The 20,032-nt window shown below is 35.2% G+C and overlaps 1 pseudogene; it reads right to left on the bottom strand.

Annotated features, from left to right (window-relative positions):
* The window catches only part of LOC124973155 (coiled-coil domain-containing protein 138-like), an 84,259-nt pseudogene extending 64,672 nt beyond the window's left edge, over positions 1-19,587 (bottom strand).
* Positions 19,588-20,032: the final 445 nt, after the last annotated feature.

Raw genomic sequence — 20,032 nt, 5'->3', positions numbered from 1 at the left:
CAAAAATAACAAATGCTGACAAGGATGTGAAAAAGGAATACTTACACATTGTTGGTGTGAATGTAAATTAGTACAGTCATTATGGAAAACAATAGACAGGTTCCTCAAAAACTTAAAAACAGAATTACCATATGATGCATCTATATAGCATTCCTGGCTATATTTCTGGAGGAAATGAAGTCAGTATACAAAAAAGACATTTGCATACCTATTTTTATTGTGGCATTACTAACAATAACCAACTTAAGGAATCACCCTAGGTGCTGTCAATAGATGGATAGGTAAAGAAAATATGACATATATACATATGGAATATTCAGTCATAAACAAACATGTCATTTGCAAGAAAGCAGATGGTACTGGAGTTTCTCATGTTAAGTGAAATAAGCCAAACTCAGAAAGATTAAGTGTCACATGTTTTTCCTCATACATGGAAACTGTTAGGAAAAGAAGATAAAATGAAAGTAGAGAAGGTATTTTAGGGAAGGAGAAGAAAAACACAGTGAAAGAAAAGAGTAACAAAGTAGTAGGGAGGGTGCACACAATTAAAACATGATATATGCATGTATGGAAAAGTCATTGAAACTCAATTTATAAAATTAATCGGTTAATATTTGTAACAAAATTTGTCTAAAGTAAAAGAAATATTAAAGCAATTTTAACACATACCCCCCACACAGTTCTTGTTTGTTTTTTCCCAATTTCAACTATATGTATATGATTTCTATAACTTCCTTCTTTAAATAGTAATAAGTTCTCTGAAATCTAGCCATGATGATTTCAGAATGATGGGCTCAAAAACTCTCACTACTTTATCCTATTTAATAAATACATGAAAACTTTCTCCCACAGAGGTATTTTAGCTGCTTTGGCTATACAGATGCTACACAGTCATGAATCTGATACACAAGTTCAAGACTTTTTCTGGGACATATGACTGTAGCATACATATACTATGCTATATGCACAGGTTCAACTTTACTGTTGATGCCATTTTCTTCTAAAGTGGTTACATTAATTTACTCCCAAATGCAGTGGATAAATAAGTTGCTTTTAGTTCACATTCCTGCCAACACTATACCACCAGAGTTCATTTCTTCTAATAATTACAGCATAAAATGCTCTCTAAGCAGTGGTTTTAACTTGCATTAGCTTGAAGGAGCCCAGCATTTAGACAGACACTGAATTTTTAAGAAAGAAAAGTTTCACGTAATTCAGTTCAGTAAATACACTAAAAGTAAGACCAGTTCAGTGCTTTGCTTGCCTCTCCAAGTTCCCACCTCACCAATTTCTGGTCTGAGCACTCCTCACATTTTTGGTAAACTTTCACATACATTTAGCTTTTAAAATAGTTTAATCTATGTTTTTAGTGGGAAGACCCAAGTCCAAGTTGAAAGAATCTTCATTGTCTTCAAACACTGAGATCCTTATGTCAAAGGGGATGAAGAAGAAGGGAGGAAGGGGAAAATGAGTATTTATTGTGTGCAGACAACATATTTGAAGGAAAAAAAGAGAGAATCAGCAACAGAGCTGGAATCCTTACAGACAAAAGGAAAAAGTCTTCATCACTGGTTGCCTCTTTGCATGAAATCCTGAAAAACCTATGAAAGGAAGACAGGTACACAGAGAGTTGCTACTAGTTCAGTGTCGAGGAAGCCATACTATAAATAATCTGTACTGTTCTCTCAAAATATTAAGGTTAGGGAAACACTACCACAATCATTTCCTCACTTTCTAACAAACACTGACATGAAAAAGAATTGAAGGCATCACAGAAGTATTGTTACTAACTTATCTTGAGAAGTTTTGAAAGCACAGACATACAACTGGAAAATAATGAAGTTCACTTTTCTTTAGTTAATAACAAGCTCCGTAACCATCTCATGGTTTACAAAAATTCAGAACATAGAAATACCCAGAAAACAGAAATACTCCTAAGGACCAGTGTTGTTATTAAGAGGCAAGTTTTATGTGTGCTAAAAACTACTATTTAAATTTCTTTTTGTAGTTGTAGATGGATAAAATGCTTTTATTTTTATGTGGTGCTAAGGAGCGAACCCACTGCCTTACACATGATAGGCAAGCAATCTGCCATTGAGCCCCAGCCCCAAAATTCCTATTTAAAATGAAACACACACACACACACATACATGTACACACACACATACACACACACACACACATATATATATATATATATATATGTATGTATGTATACGTATATATTGCTTTTTTCCATTTTTTTTAAAGACTGGTTATTTTGGAGGTACTAACTCTATGATCATTCTCAATCACTTCTATTTCCCAATTTTTCAAATTATGAAAAAAATCCAGTTTATCATCTAGGCTTTTAAAAAAAGTCTATCACAGAAACCTGGAAGTTTATTATAGTATTTCAAAAGAATAAAATTTCTTTTTAAATATTAGAAGCATAACAAATGAGAAATGTGAAAAGCAAACATTTTTAAATGCAATAAACATGTAAAAGACAAAGTAAAAATGAACCATTATTGATTTTGATGACCCACTAAGCATCCTTCAACCTTTTCTAGTCATTACACAAGCCTGATTAGAAATGACATATATCTGTAGAATGCTCTAGAACTGCCAAATTCTTTCTGCTAATCCACAGTAATTCAGTGAGATACAGCATATACTATTATCTATTTTAGGTAAAGAAATAAAATTTACCCTGATAAAACTGAACTCTTGAGAAGTTAAGTAACTGAGAGTGACATGACTAGTAAAGACTGAAATGGAACTAGAATCCCAGGTTTCTCTTAAAAGATCATCTTAGAGTAGAAATTTCTAGAGCAGCACTGTTCAAAAGAAATACAATGCAAGACACATAGGTCATTTAAAATTTTCTGGCAGAACACCAAAAATAAAGAAATAGTTAAACTTTAACACTATATATTGTATTTAATTTGGTATAACTACAATGTTACCACTTCAACATAAATCAATATAAAAATTATTAAGAAGACATTTTACTTTCTTTTATCCATGCTAAGTCTTTCAAATCCAATGTGTATTTTAAACTTACTGTATCTCAATTCAGACCAGCACATTTCAAGTTCTCAATAGCTGCATGTGGTCTGTCACTGTGCTGGACAGGGTACTTCTAGATAGATTGTAGACAGGAACTGTGAAAAAGATCCAATGGTGTGAAAAACTTCATAATTCAAAACCTTCATATTAGAACTTGGAATTATACCCATGTCACTTATATAAACATTAAATGACTAAAATATCACTTAAATATAAGAACATAATTTCTAGGAAGGAATAATTATTAAATTATTTTCTACTTTTCTTATTCTACATTCAATCTACCTCATGTCCTGGTCTTGAATTGACTATTTTGTGAATGACAAATTAAAGAGTACTACCAATAATGAAAACAGTTGATATTTGAGTATTTTACTATGTATCCAGCAATGTTCAAAGTGCTTTACATGAATCAAATTTAAGGAGAAAAAGAGGCAATTCATTTAAAATATTCAACCTCCCAAATATGGTTATGTTAATAATATAGAGATATTTAAGCACAATTGTTTATTTCAACATTTTATATATGCACACATCTTTATACTTTTACATTATTTCAAAAGGTTTTTTTATTCTTGAGACCCACAGTATTTCTTCTACCCACAAACTGTTATAATTAAAGATTTAATTGAACATTCATTTCACCATTATCTCCTTTATAAAACTATAACCCTGTTTAGCACAGCATTCCATGATACATTCTTAGTTACTACCTCCCCTTCAATGGTTTTCCCAACTACTTCGTGTACAGTGCTTAATATTATTGGATCTACAATAGACACTGGCTTGAGTGTCACCACCCCAAAATCCTATACTGCAGTTTTTTGAGTTCATTTTTTAAAGAAAAGAGAACAGTTTTCATTTCCTTATGTGTGGATAAATACACAAAGTAATTTTTATTTCTTAAATTAGGCAAATAATTTACCTTTCCATTATGCCACTAAACACAAGTTGTCTATGCTTTAATAAGAAATTCTCAGCAAATATTAATGAATTAGTCTCTTCAACAATTCAGTGGGCCCCAGACTGCTTATTCATCTCCTCAAGGAAAAGCAAACACAAGAACAATTTGCCCTTTTCCCTTTCTCAGTTTCTTGAAGTACTGAGTGAAAAAATAACAGTAATAATTCAGACTACTTAACCAATTCACATTTAAGTGCTTGAATGAACTGCAAAAAGGTGTTGTGCAAAGTTTTCTTTTATCAGGATATTTCAAGTAACCAACTTTATCTCTAGAGAAGTGAATATCCAAATCATCTGTCAATGAAAAAGGTATACTAACAACACATACTAATTATCTTATCCTAGCCTCCTACAATAAGACTCCATCCACCAAATGCTTTCTTATCTGTATGTCACCTAAATGCAACTTTAGAGAAAACTGGAATCAAGAACTCCAGAATATGGTAGATTAGAGGAACTCAAGGCTTACCTACTGCTCTGTGAGACTGAACCAAAATGGAAGCTGTGCAGCTGCATGTTGAGGTAGGGGCCATAGAAAAGTATTGGAGTGCAAATGCAGGGAACCAGTGATGAGGCAAACCCCAAAATATGGTGCTTTAAAATAAAAAGAAACTCAGAATCTACATAGCAAGCTATCAAGGGAGAAGAGATTCCCTGAACTTTGCAAGAAATTCATCAATGTCATGAGGAGCCATCTAAAGATGGGTATCACTGTCTGAATTTATTGCATGGGAGATCTGAAACCCCTGCACTTTTTATATATCCAAGATCCGATGTCCTCTCCTCTTCTCTGTTCCAGTAGGTGTCCACTCAGAGTCAGTTTGGGCCCAGGAATTGACTGCTGAGGATTCTAGGCAGTGGGAAATATGGTCTATGTGGCAGAGAGAAGCAACAAGACACTTCTACATAAAATGTATGGTTGGATCTCTTGAAAAGGAGGGACAGAAGCTGTGAGTGGACTTACAAGAGGGCTGAGTCCAGGAGTACCATGGTTTGAACTGGTAAATCTCTTCATCCAGGAGGCTCCATACCCCAGTGCAGATTCTACTGATTTGGTCTTCCATGCTCAGAGAAGACAACAAACCACTACAGTTTGGATATTTGTCACATGCCCAAGAGTACAGACTGAAGATCCTTGGGACCATGGGTGAGCAAACAAGACTGGTTCACAGGCATGGAGGTTGAGAGGTTGGTGGATGGCTCCAACTGTCACTGAACCCCATTCTTGATGCAAAATCAGAGACCTTGGGCATGAATTTAGCCCTGCTGCAGGTAACTTTGCCTTAGCCTAGGCTTGTGGGCAAGGGGAGGCTGAGATCAGTCCACACACTGCCCTAACTGGTTTGGCCTGCCTGAACTGGAGCTGAAAAGGAACACATCATACTGCCACCAGCACTCAAAACATCCCTATACCTGGCAAATGACAAAAATTTGAGGTCTTGGAAAGAAGTGTCTCCATCTTAAATATCTTGGCAAGGAGGAATATGACATTCTTTGGTTTTCCTTTCATTTTAATTTTGTTCTTTGTTGTTTTGTTTCCCTTTTTTAAATACTTTTATCCAGCTTTATTAAATGTTTTAATTATTTAATTGTAGTTTTGCTCTTGTCTCTACTTTCTCATTTTTATCCTTTTTGTCTTTTCACTTGTCTTTTCTTCTGTTTCCTCCCTTTAAAATTTTATCCAGTACATTTTTTTTTTTTTGCACAGCACTGAGGATCAATCCCAATGTTGTTCTTCCACTGAGCTACAAGTCTTTCATTTTTTAGTTTTAAGGCAGAGTATCAGGGCTGGGACTGTAGCTAAGTAGCAGAGAGCTTGCCTAGCATGTGTGAGATACTGGGTTTGATCTTTAGCACCACATAAAATAAATAAATAAAATAAAGGCATTCTGTTCATAAACAGCAAGAAAGGAAGAAAGGGAGAGAGGAAGGGAGAGAGGGTATCATTAAACACCCAGGCTAATATCAAACTTGAAAGAGTCCTGCCTCAGCCTCCAGAGTAGATGGGATTATAGGTATGAGTCAATGTGCCCAGCTATTTCAATATTAATTTTACTTTCATTAAGATCTAATTTTTAACCTATTCTATATTATGAGTACCCTTTTCTTCTCTCTTGTTATTGGGGTTGTAGAGGTTCTTTTTTATGTTTTCATTGTATGTTGATATAAGATTTGCTTTCAAGTTGCTTGTTACTGGTGGTAAATTTCTCCTCTCAAACTAGCACTATTGATTAAGCCCAGCACCTGGAACATGGTGGATGTTATGACACTGAGCTTTAGCCCTGACCCAGCTGACAGAAATTGTACCTTAGTCTATACAGTACTGAGTCTTCCTCAAAGTTTGATGGATCCTTCAACATAAAAATAGGGTGGAGGAAAGCACCCAGCAGACAACCTGGCTGCAAGTATGCACAGATGACAGGGGTGGGCTGAAGACTTCTACAGCCCCTGAGCAACAACAGAGAAATAACATGACTGTTGTTACCATGCCACCATTAAGGGGCCCTAGCATTGGCTGCACCCAAGCCCTCTTTACGCGGTACAGTGCTAAGAGATACAGTCATGTAAAGTATACTTTGTATATTCCACTGTCTACATCATACTCACAGAAGGCCTTCAATGAAAGAATATCCCTCGGATTCTGACAAAGTACTCAGAGTCAAAATCCACCAAACACAGTCTAAGGAACTTCAAGGAAACTACAGCATAAACTCCATTTGCAATGAATCTCAACACTACTTAAAAAACTAATATCCCACAACACAATGTAAAAAGGTTACTCACTAATAAGACCCTCACATAATACTGGAAGAGATCACTAGTTCAACAGATGTGAAAGTCTCAAGACAGAAAACATAAACATGAAACAAAGCAAAATGACTCTTCAAGTTTATAACTCCCCAGGAACCAAATCCATAAATACCAATAGTGATAAAATACTGGAACAAAGAAATTTAAAAACTGATTATTCAAATAATCAAATGAGGCCTGGTGTTGTACATAGCTCAGTGGTAGAACACTTGCCTCACACATGTGAGGCACTGGGTTCAATCCTCAGTACCACAGAAAGATAAATAAATAAAATAATTATAGATGGACACAATACCTTTAACAGTATTTTAAAAAAATGATTAAATGAATTCAAAGAAGATACAAATAAGCAAATGAATAAATTAAGGAATACAATGCAATATGAAAGAGCAATTTAATAAAGAGAGATTATGGGAAAAAGACAAGCAGAAATTGTGGAAATAAAAAACTCAATAAGTCATGATAAAAACCCCAGTTCCAAGTCTCACCAATAGACTAGACCAAGCAGAAAACAAAATTTCAGAGTTTGAACACAGGGTGGATGAACTAGAACATTTGGACTTATTAAAAAGGAAGGGTTACCAAGAAACTGTAAACAGTATGTTCACATAAAAACCTTGGAACAACATTAAAAAGATCAAGCTTAAGACTCATATAGCACTTGTTGGTAAATGGATGGAGTAGGAGAATATCATGCTCAATAAAATGAGCCAAACCCAAAGAACCAAAGGCTGAATATTTTCTCTGAGATGCAGAAGCTAATTCACAAGAAGGGAGGGATAGGAAAGAATAGTTACTGTATAATAGGTAGAGGGGAGTGAAGGGAGTGGAAGGGGTATGGGGGAAGGAAAGATAGTGGAGTGAAACAGACATTATTCCCTCATGTGCATGTATGACTGCATGACTGATGTGATCCTGCAATATGTCCAATCAGAAAAATGAGATTACCTCCATTTATGTATGATCTATCAAAATGTATAAATGCATGTACAACAAATTAGAGCAAATAAAAATTAGTTTAAACAATAAAAAAAAGACTCGGGGCTGGGGATATAACTCATTGGTAGAGTGCTTGCCTTGCAAGCACAAGGCCCTAGGTTCAATCCCCAGCACCACCAAAAAAAAAAAAAAAAATTAGCTATAAAAAAGAGACTCATAGTTCTAGAGGAAGGGATAGAGATACAGGTTAAAGGCATACAAAACTTATTCAGTGAAGTAACAAGAAAATTTCCCAATCTTGAAATGATAATGGAGCACCAAATAGAAATGACCAGAAGAGAGCCTCTCCATAAACATCATAGTTAAACTTCTAAAAATACAGAAAGAGGACTATTAAAAACTGCAAGAGAGAAGCACCAAATAATTTATAAAGGAAAACCCATCAGAATAATAGATTTCTCAACAAAACTCCATGCCCTCCTGGTCTATAATCTAATAGATTTCAAGACCTGGAAGAACAAAACTGCCAAGCTAAACTATTATATCCAGTAACTTATCTTTCAGAATCAAAGAAGAAATAGGCTTTCCAAGGTAAGCATAAATTGAAAGAATTCATATCTACTAAACCATACATAATCATACACTCAGAGGAGGAAACATACAGCACAACCAGAAAATAAGAATGAATAGATATCACTAGAAGGGGAGTTAAGCAAGAGGAGCATGTAAAAGTCATACATGATTGTATCAGTAAATCAACAAAAAATTTAAGATAAATAAGAAAGAATGAAATGAACACAAAATTCTCAAAACAACCAAAAGAAAAATAATGATGACATGAACTAGTATATTACTTTCAATATATTTTCAATATATCCCTTAATGAAAATGATGTGAATTCTCTAATTAAAAGACACAGACTACCTATTAGAATTTTAAAAAAGGTCCATCTGCTTACTACTTGCAAGAACTCCACCTCACTCAAAACATTCATTCATAAACTGAAAATGAAAGGATGTAGAATGCAATTTCCATTAAATGGAATCCTAAAGTAAGCAAAAGTAATCAGACTTACATCCAACAAAACTGACCTCAAATCAGTCATGAGACAAAGTAGGTCCTTATGCTCTGAAAAAAAGGAATGATCCATCTCAAGAAGATGTAATGGTTGTAAATATAGATGTACCAATGAAATAGAATCCAAGTTAATAAAATATATTACAGGAGTTATAGGGAGAGACCAGTCTCAATTCAATAATTGTGGGTGATTTCTATACCTTAATGTTACCAAGAGATAGATCTTCCAGAACTGCTCTGCCCCCAAAATCAACTGAGAAACATTAGAATTACAGTATAGATCAAATGGACTTACCATCTCAGACTGTTTCACTTAACAGGTGTAGAGAACACATTTTTTTCTTCAATATACAGAATTTTCTCTAAAATAGACTACATTTTCAGCATGGAAGTAAGTTCAACAAATAAAAACAAGTTAATTTTTCTTGCATCTTATAACAACAGAAGGAAATTACAAATCAATGGCAAAAGTAACTGCAGCCATTATACAAATACATGGAGATTGAAAACTACACTTCTGAATGAGTAGCAGGTCATTGAAGAAATCAGGAGTGAGATTTGAAATTTCTAGACTCAAATGAAAATGGAAATACAATCCACCAGAACCTTTGGGACACAGAGGAAGTAATTAGAAGAGGTAGGTTTATAACTTTATAAGTGCATACATTAAAAAAAACTTGATAGACCTCAAATAAGTTACCCTATTATGCATCTCAAGATCTTTAAAAAACAAGAGCAAAACAAATCCCAAAGCAGTACAAAGAAATAATAAAACTCAAAGCAGAAATAAAACAGACTAAATGTACAAGAAAAGTTGGTTCTTTGAAAAGATAGACAAAATTAAGAAACCCATAGTGAAATTAACCAAAATAAAGACATCCAAAATAAAATTAAAGTTGAAAAGAGATATATATTACAATAGATACTAATGAAATCCAGAGGATCATAAGGGAATATTTGGAAGATTTCTAACCAATAAACTGTAAAATCTACAAGAAATGGACATATTTCTAGACACAAATAACCTACTGAAATTGAAACATGAGAATATAAAATGTATAAACAGATCAACAACAAATAATGAAATTCCATATGCATATGCAATCCATATGTAGTAATAAAGTCTCCTAACAAAGAAAAGCCCAGGATTAGAATTCACAGTTGAATTTCAAAGATTAGTTAAATACCACCAATGCTCCTTTAATTATTCTATAAAACTGAAAGACAAACAACTCTTCCAAACTCATTCTACAAAGCCAGTATCATCTTACTACCAAAATCAGTTAAGAATACACACAGATACACACACACACACACACACACACACACACAAACACACACAAAATACAGTCAGGTGTGGTGATGCATGCCTATAATCTCAGCAATACAGGAAACTGAAGCTGAAAGAACACCAGTTCAAGACCAGTCTCAGCAACTTAGCAAGGCTCTGTCTCAGAATAAAATAAATTACTGTGGATGTGTTAAGCCATGCCTGGTACAATCCTTAGTACATTAAGCAATACTAAAATAAAAATATTATCACAAAGAAAGTCACCATGTAAGTAAACTATCATATTTTATGTTCAGGCAAACAGGTCAAGAGTCACACTACTATGTAATACCTGTAATCATAAGACTAACAATAAAGATATATGTTTTTCTTTGTTGACAAGGCAGTATGACTTTCCTTATTAGAACTGCATATATCTTATGCCCCTTCATATCTTCTCAAACATACAGGTGTACTTTTATGTAATACATGATTATAGACACACATTAAGTATTACCTTGGCTTGTAGATTCTGTATCAGTGTCCTTTCTAGTAGACAAATCTACAGGTTTGTCCACAGTTCCAGAGGAAACAGATGATGAACTAATAGGTTTGGTAATAGAATCAGGTTCTTCAGATTTACAGAAAAATGCTACAGTTACTTCAATCCCACCTGTATACACACTGTCAGTTGTGCTAGTTATTTTCCCACTCTGGAATTTCTGCACAGAGGAAGTAACAAAATAATATGCCTTTAAATACTGACTTATGCATTGTATACACAAGGCCCAGGGTTCTAGTCCCCAGCACCACAAAAAAAGGAGGTATCACAATACCAGACCTTAAACTATACCACAGAACAATAGCAACAAATACAGGTTGGTATTGGCACCAAAATAGATAGGCATACCAATGGTACATACAAGAAGACACAGAGATGAACTCACATAAATACTGTTACATCATACTAGACAAAGGAGCTAAAAACATACAATGGAGAAAAGATAGCCTGTTCTACAAATGGTGCTGGCAAAACTGTAAATCCACATGCAGTAAAATGAAATTAAACCTCTATCTCTCACCCTAGATCAAACTCAACTCAAAATGCATCAAGGACTTAGGAATTATTCCAGAGATGCTGCATCAAATAGAAGACAAAGTAGACCTGAATTTCATCATATCGGCTTAGGATCAGACTTCCTTAACAAGACTCCCAAAGCACAAGAAATCAAAGCAAGAATCAATAAATGGGATGGACTCAAACAAAAAGCTTTTTCTCACTAAAGGATACAATCAATAATGTGAAAAGAGAGCCTACAGAGTGGAAGAAAATCTTTTCTACACATACTTCACATAGAGCACTTATCTCCAAAATTTATAAAGAACTTATAAAACTTTACACCAAAAATACAAAGAACCCAATCAATAAATGGACCAAGGAACTGGACAGACATTTTACATAAGCAGACATATAGGTGATTAATAAATATATGAAAAAATGTTCAACATCTCTAGAAATTAGAGAAACAGAAATTAAAACAACTCTAAGATTTTATCTTACTCCAATTAGAATGACTATTATCAAGAACACAAACAATAATAGATGTTGGTGTGGATGTGGGGAAAAAGACACACTTTTACATTGCTGGTGGAGCTGCAAATGGGTGCAGCCACTCTAGAAAGCAGTGTGGAAAATCCTCAGAAAACTTGGAATGGACTCCCCTTTTGACTCAGTTATCCCACTCCTCAGTTTATACCCAAAGGACTTAAAATTAGTATACTACAGTAACACTTCCAGATCAAGGTTCATAGCAGTTCAATTCACAATAGCTAGATTGTGGAACCAATCTAGATGCCCTTCAACAGATGAATGGATAAAGAAACTGGTATATATACACAATGGAGTATGGTTCAGCCATAAAGAAGAATAATATTATGACATTTGCAAACAAATGGATAGAATTGGAGAATATCATGCTAAGTGAAATAAGCCAATCCCAATAAACCAAAGGTTGAATGTTTCCACTGATAAGTGGAAAATGATATATAATGGGGATTATGGGGGGCAGTGAGAGAAGAATGGACTTTAGATTATGCAGAATTTAGATTATGACAGGAGGGGAGAAAATTAAAAAAAATAGTGGAATGAGACAGACATCTTTACCCTATGTACATGTATGCTTACACAACTGGTAGGAATTTATTTCATGTACAACCATAGAAATGAAATGATGTACTGATTTGTGTACAATGAATCAAAATGCAGTCTGTAAAATTTTTTTAAAAATTTAAAATAAAAAGTTGCTATTTCTAATAAAAATACCTACTTACCAAAGGAGATCACATAATCTGTTTTACAAGAAAGTGAGGATATGGACTCCTGGAAAGATGTAATAAGCACACTTTATCCTTTCTATCCCCAAAACTACAACAAGATGCCTGGACTGAAATATGCAGAACAACTCTATAAAAAGCTCTGAAATGTGGCTACACATAGCAGACATAAGTATCTTAGAACCAGATGGGAAATCTAGTGTGACATCCGTGTGGAATTTTATTCTGTCTCTCCTATATCCCAGCTTGGTATTACAATGGTTCAATGAAGGAGAACTGCCAATGGCATGCACACACACCAAAGTCTCAAGCCAGTTCTCTTTGACCAGAGGAGGGAGTGGTCACCAAATGACTCATGTGTTGGAACTATGCAAAATAGCCTTTAAAGAAGATATTATGACAATATTCCAAGAAGTAAGGGCAGACACTCTTAAGTGAAAACAGACTTTCTCAGTAAGGAAGCAATTATAAAAAAGAACCAAATGGGAATTTTACAATGAAACCTATAGTGAAGGAAGTAAGTTTTATAGACCACTTCATCATCAAAAGTAAAATACACACATTCTTCAGAAGCTTAAATGGAACATTTACCAAGAAAGACCATGTGCTGGGGCCTGTGTTATGCTTCAATGCTAGAGCACTTAGCTAGCAAGCACAAGTCCCTTGGGTTTGCTACCCAGCATCACATAAAAAAGAAAATGAGGTCACTTAAAAGAATGAAAAAAAACACAAAGCATACTCTCAAACCAAAATGGAATTAAACTTGAAATCACTAACAAAAATATTCACTGGAAAAAATCCAAACAATTTGGAAATTGAACATAAATAACATGTCAAAAAAGAAGTTTCAAGAGAAATTAAAAATACTTTGAGTTGAATAAAAATTAAAATGCAAATTATAAAAATTGGAGAGGTGCCATGAAATCAAGGATGTGGACCATTTAGAGCAATAAATGCATCAATTTAAAAAGATCTAAAATCAAAATATAAACTTCTACCTTGAGAAACTAGAGAAAGAAGAGCAAAATAAACCTACACCATGTAGATAGAATTAAAAGATCAGAAACCAAGAAAATGGTGCTGAGGATATAGCTCAGTAGTAGAGCACTTGCCCAGGATGTGTGAAGTACTGAGTTCATTCCTTAACACCACATAAAAATAATAAAAGAAAATAAAATAAAGGCATTCTGTTCATCTACAAGTATAAAATATAAAACTTAAAAAAGAGAAATCAATGAAATGGGAAATCAACAGATGAGAGAAAAAGATATCAAAACCCAAAACTTCTTTGTCAAGATCAATAAAAGTTGAAAAACCTGTCACCATGCTAACCAAGAAGAGAGGAGTCACAAATTACATCACAAATGAAACAAGTCTCAGAACTAATGATCATGGACATTAACAGTAAAATAATATCATACACAGCACTAAATATACAAATTTTATTTAGATTGATACTTTAAAAAATGCAATCTATCAAAATGCATACAAGGAGAAATAACCTCAATAGATCTGTACAAGTATGTGAATTAACAGTATCTTCCAAAAACAAAACTTCAGATTCAGATGGTTTCACTGGTGAGTTCTATTAAATATTCAATAAAGAAATACCAATTTCTACAATGTCTACCAAGAAACAGAAGCAGAGGGAATGCTTCCTAACTCATCCTTTGAGGAAAGCATCATCCTAATACCCAAGTCAGATATTACAACAAAGGAAATTTGTCCAGTTTCTCTCATGAGAACAAAACAGAATCCAACAAAATCCACAACAAAATCAGGGTAGGTGGGTGTAACTACTGGTATGGCACATGGTAAAAAGGCTGTGGGTTCAAGAAAGTATGCAACTCCTAGAATAAAACACAGTCAATACTTCAGCTTATAGGCACAGGCAATGACTTTTGCAATAGGACCCCAAAAGCAGAGGAAATAATGCCAAGAATTAAGAAATAGGACAGCATCAAATTAAAAGCCTTCTTCCCAGCAAAGGAAACAATTAGGAATGTGAAGAGAACCTAAACAATGGGTGAAAATGTTTGCTAGCTACTCTTCTGATAAATAATATCTAGACTATTTAAAGACTTGACACTAAAAAAAAAAACACATCCAAACTTTACACCCAAAAACCAAATAATCTTATTAATAAATGGGCAAATGAATTAAAGACACTTATCAAAAAAAGAAATACAAATGACCAAAAAATATAAGAAGTAAGGTTCAACATCGTTAGCAATTTGGTAAATGCAAATCAAATCTACACTGAGATTTCATTCACACCAGTCAGAATAGCAGTCATCAAGAACAAAAATAATAATAAATGCTGGAGAGGATGCAGAGAAAAAGGAACATTTTATACTGTTGGTGGGATTGCAAATTAGTACAACCACTGTGGAAATCAGTATAAAGTTTCCTTAGAAGACTAGGCATGGAACCAGCACATGACCCAGCTATACCACACCTCAGTATTTATTCAAAAGAATGGAACCAGACACTTATATTAAGTGAAATAAGGCAAACTCATAAGGTTAAGGGTCATATGTCTCTCTCACATGCAGAAGCTAGAGAAGAAAGAAAGAAAAAGTGGAGGAGGGGGAACCTCCGAAAAATCAAAGGAAGGTCATTAGAGAAAAGGGATCAAGGACTGGGAAGTGAGGGGCAAGGGATTTGCTAGTGAGGGATATTGACCAAATTACACTAATATATTATATGCATATATGAATATACAACAACAAATCCCATCATGCACAAATTATAATTCACCAATTTTTTAAAATATGGGTGAAAAAATCAATATATGAAAGGAATTATATACACAATTAAGTAAGATTTACTCCAAGGATGGAAGGCTGGTTGAACATGTGAAAACTGATTACAGCAATGTTCTCATAAAACAGCTGAAAGGAGAATCCTTAACTCATTTTAATAGTTGCAGAAAAATCATTTGCCAATATCCAACACCATAAAAGAACTCTCCATAAATTATGAATAAGGAACTTATTAAATTTGATGAAGAACATCTACCAAAAAACTGCTAGTTAACATATTTAACATTGAGAAAATAACTTTATTAAGAACAATAGCAAGGTATGAATGTTCCTTCATATCAGAAGATACATTAGAAATTCACAAGTTACACTGAAACAAATGGTATGAAGATATAAAGATTGCAAAGGAAAAAATAAAACTATCAATGTTTACTGATTAATGATTTTAAATGTAAAAATAAAAAAACACAAAGAATACACAATTTCCTGGAACTGCTAAGCAATAACAAGATTATATGTTGAAAACTGAATACACAACAGTCAATTGCCAACTGTCACACACCTGTAATACACAACAGTCAATTGCCAATTGTCACGCACCTTTTATCCCCAAATGACTCAGGAAGCTGAAGTAGGATTGCCTGAGTAATTTAGCAGGATCCTATCTAAAATAAAAGTTTAAAAAGCAATAGTGATATAGTTCTGTGATAGGGGCCTTGCCTAGCCCACATAAAGCTCTTCTTTTCAATTCTTAGTACCACAACAATGGTACAACAATAAAATGTAAAAGAATTCTGAAGAATATTGAAATAATTTAAAAAAATGAAAACAATAATGAAAAATAAAAGGGATAAATGCAACTAAAAAGGAAATGTTAAAAGTCTAACCATGACAATTACATTAAATAAAATGTAAATTGTTTAAACACCAATAAAACATTATCCAATTAGATTTTTAAAGAAACTGCCAAAATTTAGTCCAAAGAAAATCATTATGATATAGGTATTTGAAAAAAAAGATTATACCACACAAATACATATACTTAAACACAAAAATATGATTCAGTTAATCTTTCTTTTTTACCAGATAAAGCAGATTCAAGAAAATAATAAGGGATAAAGAAGGACGATCAAGACAAAGGGGTCAACTTGTCACTTCTGAAATGGTAGAGAGAGGGATATTATAAATACACACCTTCTTAAAAACAAGAAAAACATTAACAAAGATGATGAAAATCAACTTCTTAACCCACCCTAGAAATTAACCAAAGAGGGGCTGGGTTGTAGCTCAGTGATAGAGTAACTGCCAGGCATATGTGAGGCAATGGGTTCAATTCTCAGCACTGCATTTAAATAAATGTCCATTGATATCTAAAAGATATTTTAAAAAGACAGTTCAACAACCATGTGATCAGTGGCATATAGGGATGGGGATCAGGAATGTAAGAGAGGACTTTTCAGGACAGTGAAATCACATTATAGGACACTCTAATGGTGTATACATCATTCATTAAGTACTTATCCAAACTCATAGAAAGTACAAGACAAGGGGGAAACCTAATATAAACTATAAACTTTGGGTGGTAATGCATGAATACAGGTTTTATGATTGTAACAAATATGCCCTCATGGTATAGGATGTTAATGAGGGAGAACATGTCTATGTTGAGGGAAGGAGATATATGCCAGAAAAAAAACTACTGACCAATACCCCCTGATAAATACAAATCCAAAAGTTGTAACAAAATTTACTCAAACCTGAATGCATATAAAATTTACAATTAATATACCATGATTGACGTTTATTCCAGGAATGCAATCTTGGTTTCCTGAACATTCAAAAATCAATATCCTTCATAGATTTAATATCAAGTTCCATGATTGCAACAATAGATGGAGTAAGAAAATTTGACAAAATTGGATATCCATTTTAGGTAAAAACTCAAAGCTCTGGGTGATAATGTCTCAGTGTGGGTTCATCAATAATAACAAACATACAATCGTAACTTTCCATAGAAATTTTGAGAATTAGCTTATTTATAACTTCAAAGAATCCTGGTGAAGTTTTGACTGGCACTGCACCTTAAATCTATAGCTCAATTTTGGAAAATCTAGTATCCTAACTACTTTTTGAGTGTACCAATTCATAATAATATGCCTCTCCACTTACTTAGATTCACTCTATCTGCTAGTCACACCCATCATTACCATTTGCTAAAAACATTCTACTGCTTACTACATCAACAAAGTCAATGAAACCAAAAGGAAAACAATGAAGACATTCTTATCTGAGCTTCCTGAAATTTTTGAAGCTCTGACCGAAAGTCATTCCCATTTCTATTGTCCTCATCAGTATCACTGCAGACTCCACAAAAAAAAAAAAAAAAAAATGTAGATGGGCGATTTACTGAATCTGCTTTTGCTTTCTCTTCAACTGTTGACTTCTTTTCCCAAACAATAACACATTCTTTCTCATTATCTGAAAAATCTGTACAAAACAAGCAAAAGAAAAGATAAAATTAGATGAAGTTCAACTACTCTACAACAATGATCATCTTTTCACTGGGCCTCAATGTTATCCAAAGACCCAGATAACAAGACCTAGAAATACTAGAGGAGAACAAGGATCACCAAGAGGCCCACATTTTTCAGGCAGCATTATTTTTCAAATATTTTAAATCACCAAGAACAAGGATATGTTAAATAAATAAAATAAATTTTTATTTATTGTAAATAAAATAAAGGAAGTTCCTTTCAAATAGATGATCTACTGTAAAAAAAATGATTAGTCATTTAAACTTAGCATACCTGCTGAATTTTTTTCTAATGGCCTATGTTTTTCTGAGTCATCCAGTAAGAGTTTTCCATTAAGTTTCTTGACAGCAATTTCAAAATATTCATATTTAAGTAAAAACAAGTATTTCTAATAACTAGTTTCAAGGGTTTTCCAAGCCACAAACCTAGGAATTATCTCCAACTGCATTCTTTCCTTCATTATCCATATGCACACAGTCCATTTTGCCAACTGGAAATTCCCTAAGGCCTCTCCTGCTGTTGGAGCTTTCACTTGTACTCTACTCATGTTTGAGCAGCCTTGCTATCATTTCAGTACAGCTTCTAATCTCCTTTTCCCACGACCCAATCCTCTACACCACTGCCCAACTGATTCCAGTAGTTGACATTGTCAACCAACATGTTTTCTCTTCATTTTTCTTTTTGTTTTTGTTTTTGCAGTAGTGGGGATTGAATACAGGATTTGCACATGCTAGGCAGGCACTCTGTCACTCAGCTACATTCCTAGTAACAACAGGTATTTTATAAAGTTCCTTTACCCCTACATGCAAAAATGACATGATTCTTCCTCTTGCCTTCTTGTTCTGACTTTGCTTTGCCCTATCTTTTCCCTCTTTCTCAGTAGTCTAAATGTCAAGTCTCATTCTTATCTTTCTGTAAGACTCTGATAATGATTGCCATTTAAAAGTCCTCCTTACATGTTTGGAAAGGGCATTCTCCACTTAATACTCAAAACAACCCTGTGCATGCCAGGTGTTTTTCCCAGCATTTCCCCTCTACAGCTCAGTTTTCCTCTCCTCCAATTCCTGCACATATTAAAGGCACAATGCCATAACCCATCAACTGCCTCTAGACCTAGCAATGCACAGTCCCAAATCTGGTGACTCAAAGAAAGTCAGACACCCAGGAGCTCCTGCTTGCAAAGTTCTCCATGCTGAGCTCCGGGGACAGGGCTTGAAAGCCGGAGCCCACCAGTAAACGACCCAGCAGGTGCCAACCCAAGCCCTCGCCCTTTCATCCCCTCCCCCCACCCCGTGACACCTGTCTCCAGCACCCACCTACCTTGCGCCAGCGACCAGAACTGATACAGCTGGAGCTATAGCAGCGCCCACCATCCTGATCACCTGGGCCAAAGTTTGCCGCCTGCCGCTTCCTGCTGGGCCCTAGAAGGTCATCGCTACAGCATTCCTCTGTACCTGCCTGGTGCCCACAGGTTCAGGGGGCGGCGTGCTGCCACCAAGCAAGGAGAACTGAGAGCCACGGGTACCTGATTGGGCAGGAACAACCTGGACCGGGCCAGGGAGAGGCGTGCGACTGACGGGCAGTGTCCCAAGCCCCCAAAAGGCCTGGGGAAGTGGTCGGGGACAAACCATTCACACGGCATTCTCGCCATTTGGGAGTGAGGCCCGCGCTGAAAACAAAAAGTGCCTGTCCCCACGCAGGATCTGGCCTGTAACACCGTGGCCCCCACGCACAGGCCCCTCGCGCTGGCTGCCGAACACGCCGCCAGCTGCTGATTGGCCTGAAGAGGTGGCTCAGCACCCAGGTCCGCCCCCTGGTGCTGGCCTATTTTCAAACTCGCCATGCCCTCCAGCCTGCAATTTCCCACGGGATTCAGAAGCTTCCTGCACACTGTGCCCCCTAGGGACCTGAGGCAGACACCGCAGTCTACAAAAAGATGATTTGTGTGGACACATCTGGACAAGCAGAAATGGAATCCTACAATGAACAAGAACCAGTTACTAAATGGGCTGAGGTAGAATGTGGTTCAAGAAAGTCTGGGATGCTGAAAGCAAGAGTAGACAGGATTATTTCTCAGTAGGTGAATCCAGAAAAATTCAACCACAGTTTCAGGTCACAGATCAAAGGAATGATTCATAAGTTCCTGGAGGCCCAGAAAAAAGAAGCTGTGCTGAGTCCCCTTTGGACACTTGTAAGAATATTCCTGGCACCATGGAAAGTTCTATTTAATTAATGGTGAAGACTTGGACCTCTGTTCTCTGAGAGCATGACTTCATTTGGTGGGAGAC

Source organism: Sciurus carolinensis (genome assembly GCF_902686445.1).
Source record: "Sciurus carolinensis chromosome 14 unlocalized genomic scaffold, mSciCar1.2 SUPER_6_x, whole genome shotgun sequence".
Lineage (NCBI taxonomy): Eukaryota > Metazoa > Chordata > Mammalia > Rodentia > Sciuridae > Sciurus > Sciurus carolinensis.
The sequence above is the reverse complement of the archived record's forward strand: the minus strand, read 5'-3'. Positions and strand labels throughout refer to the sequence as shown.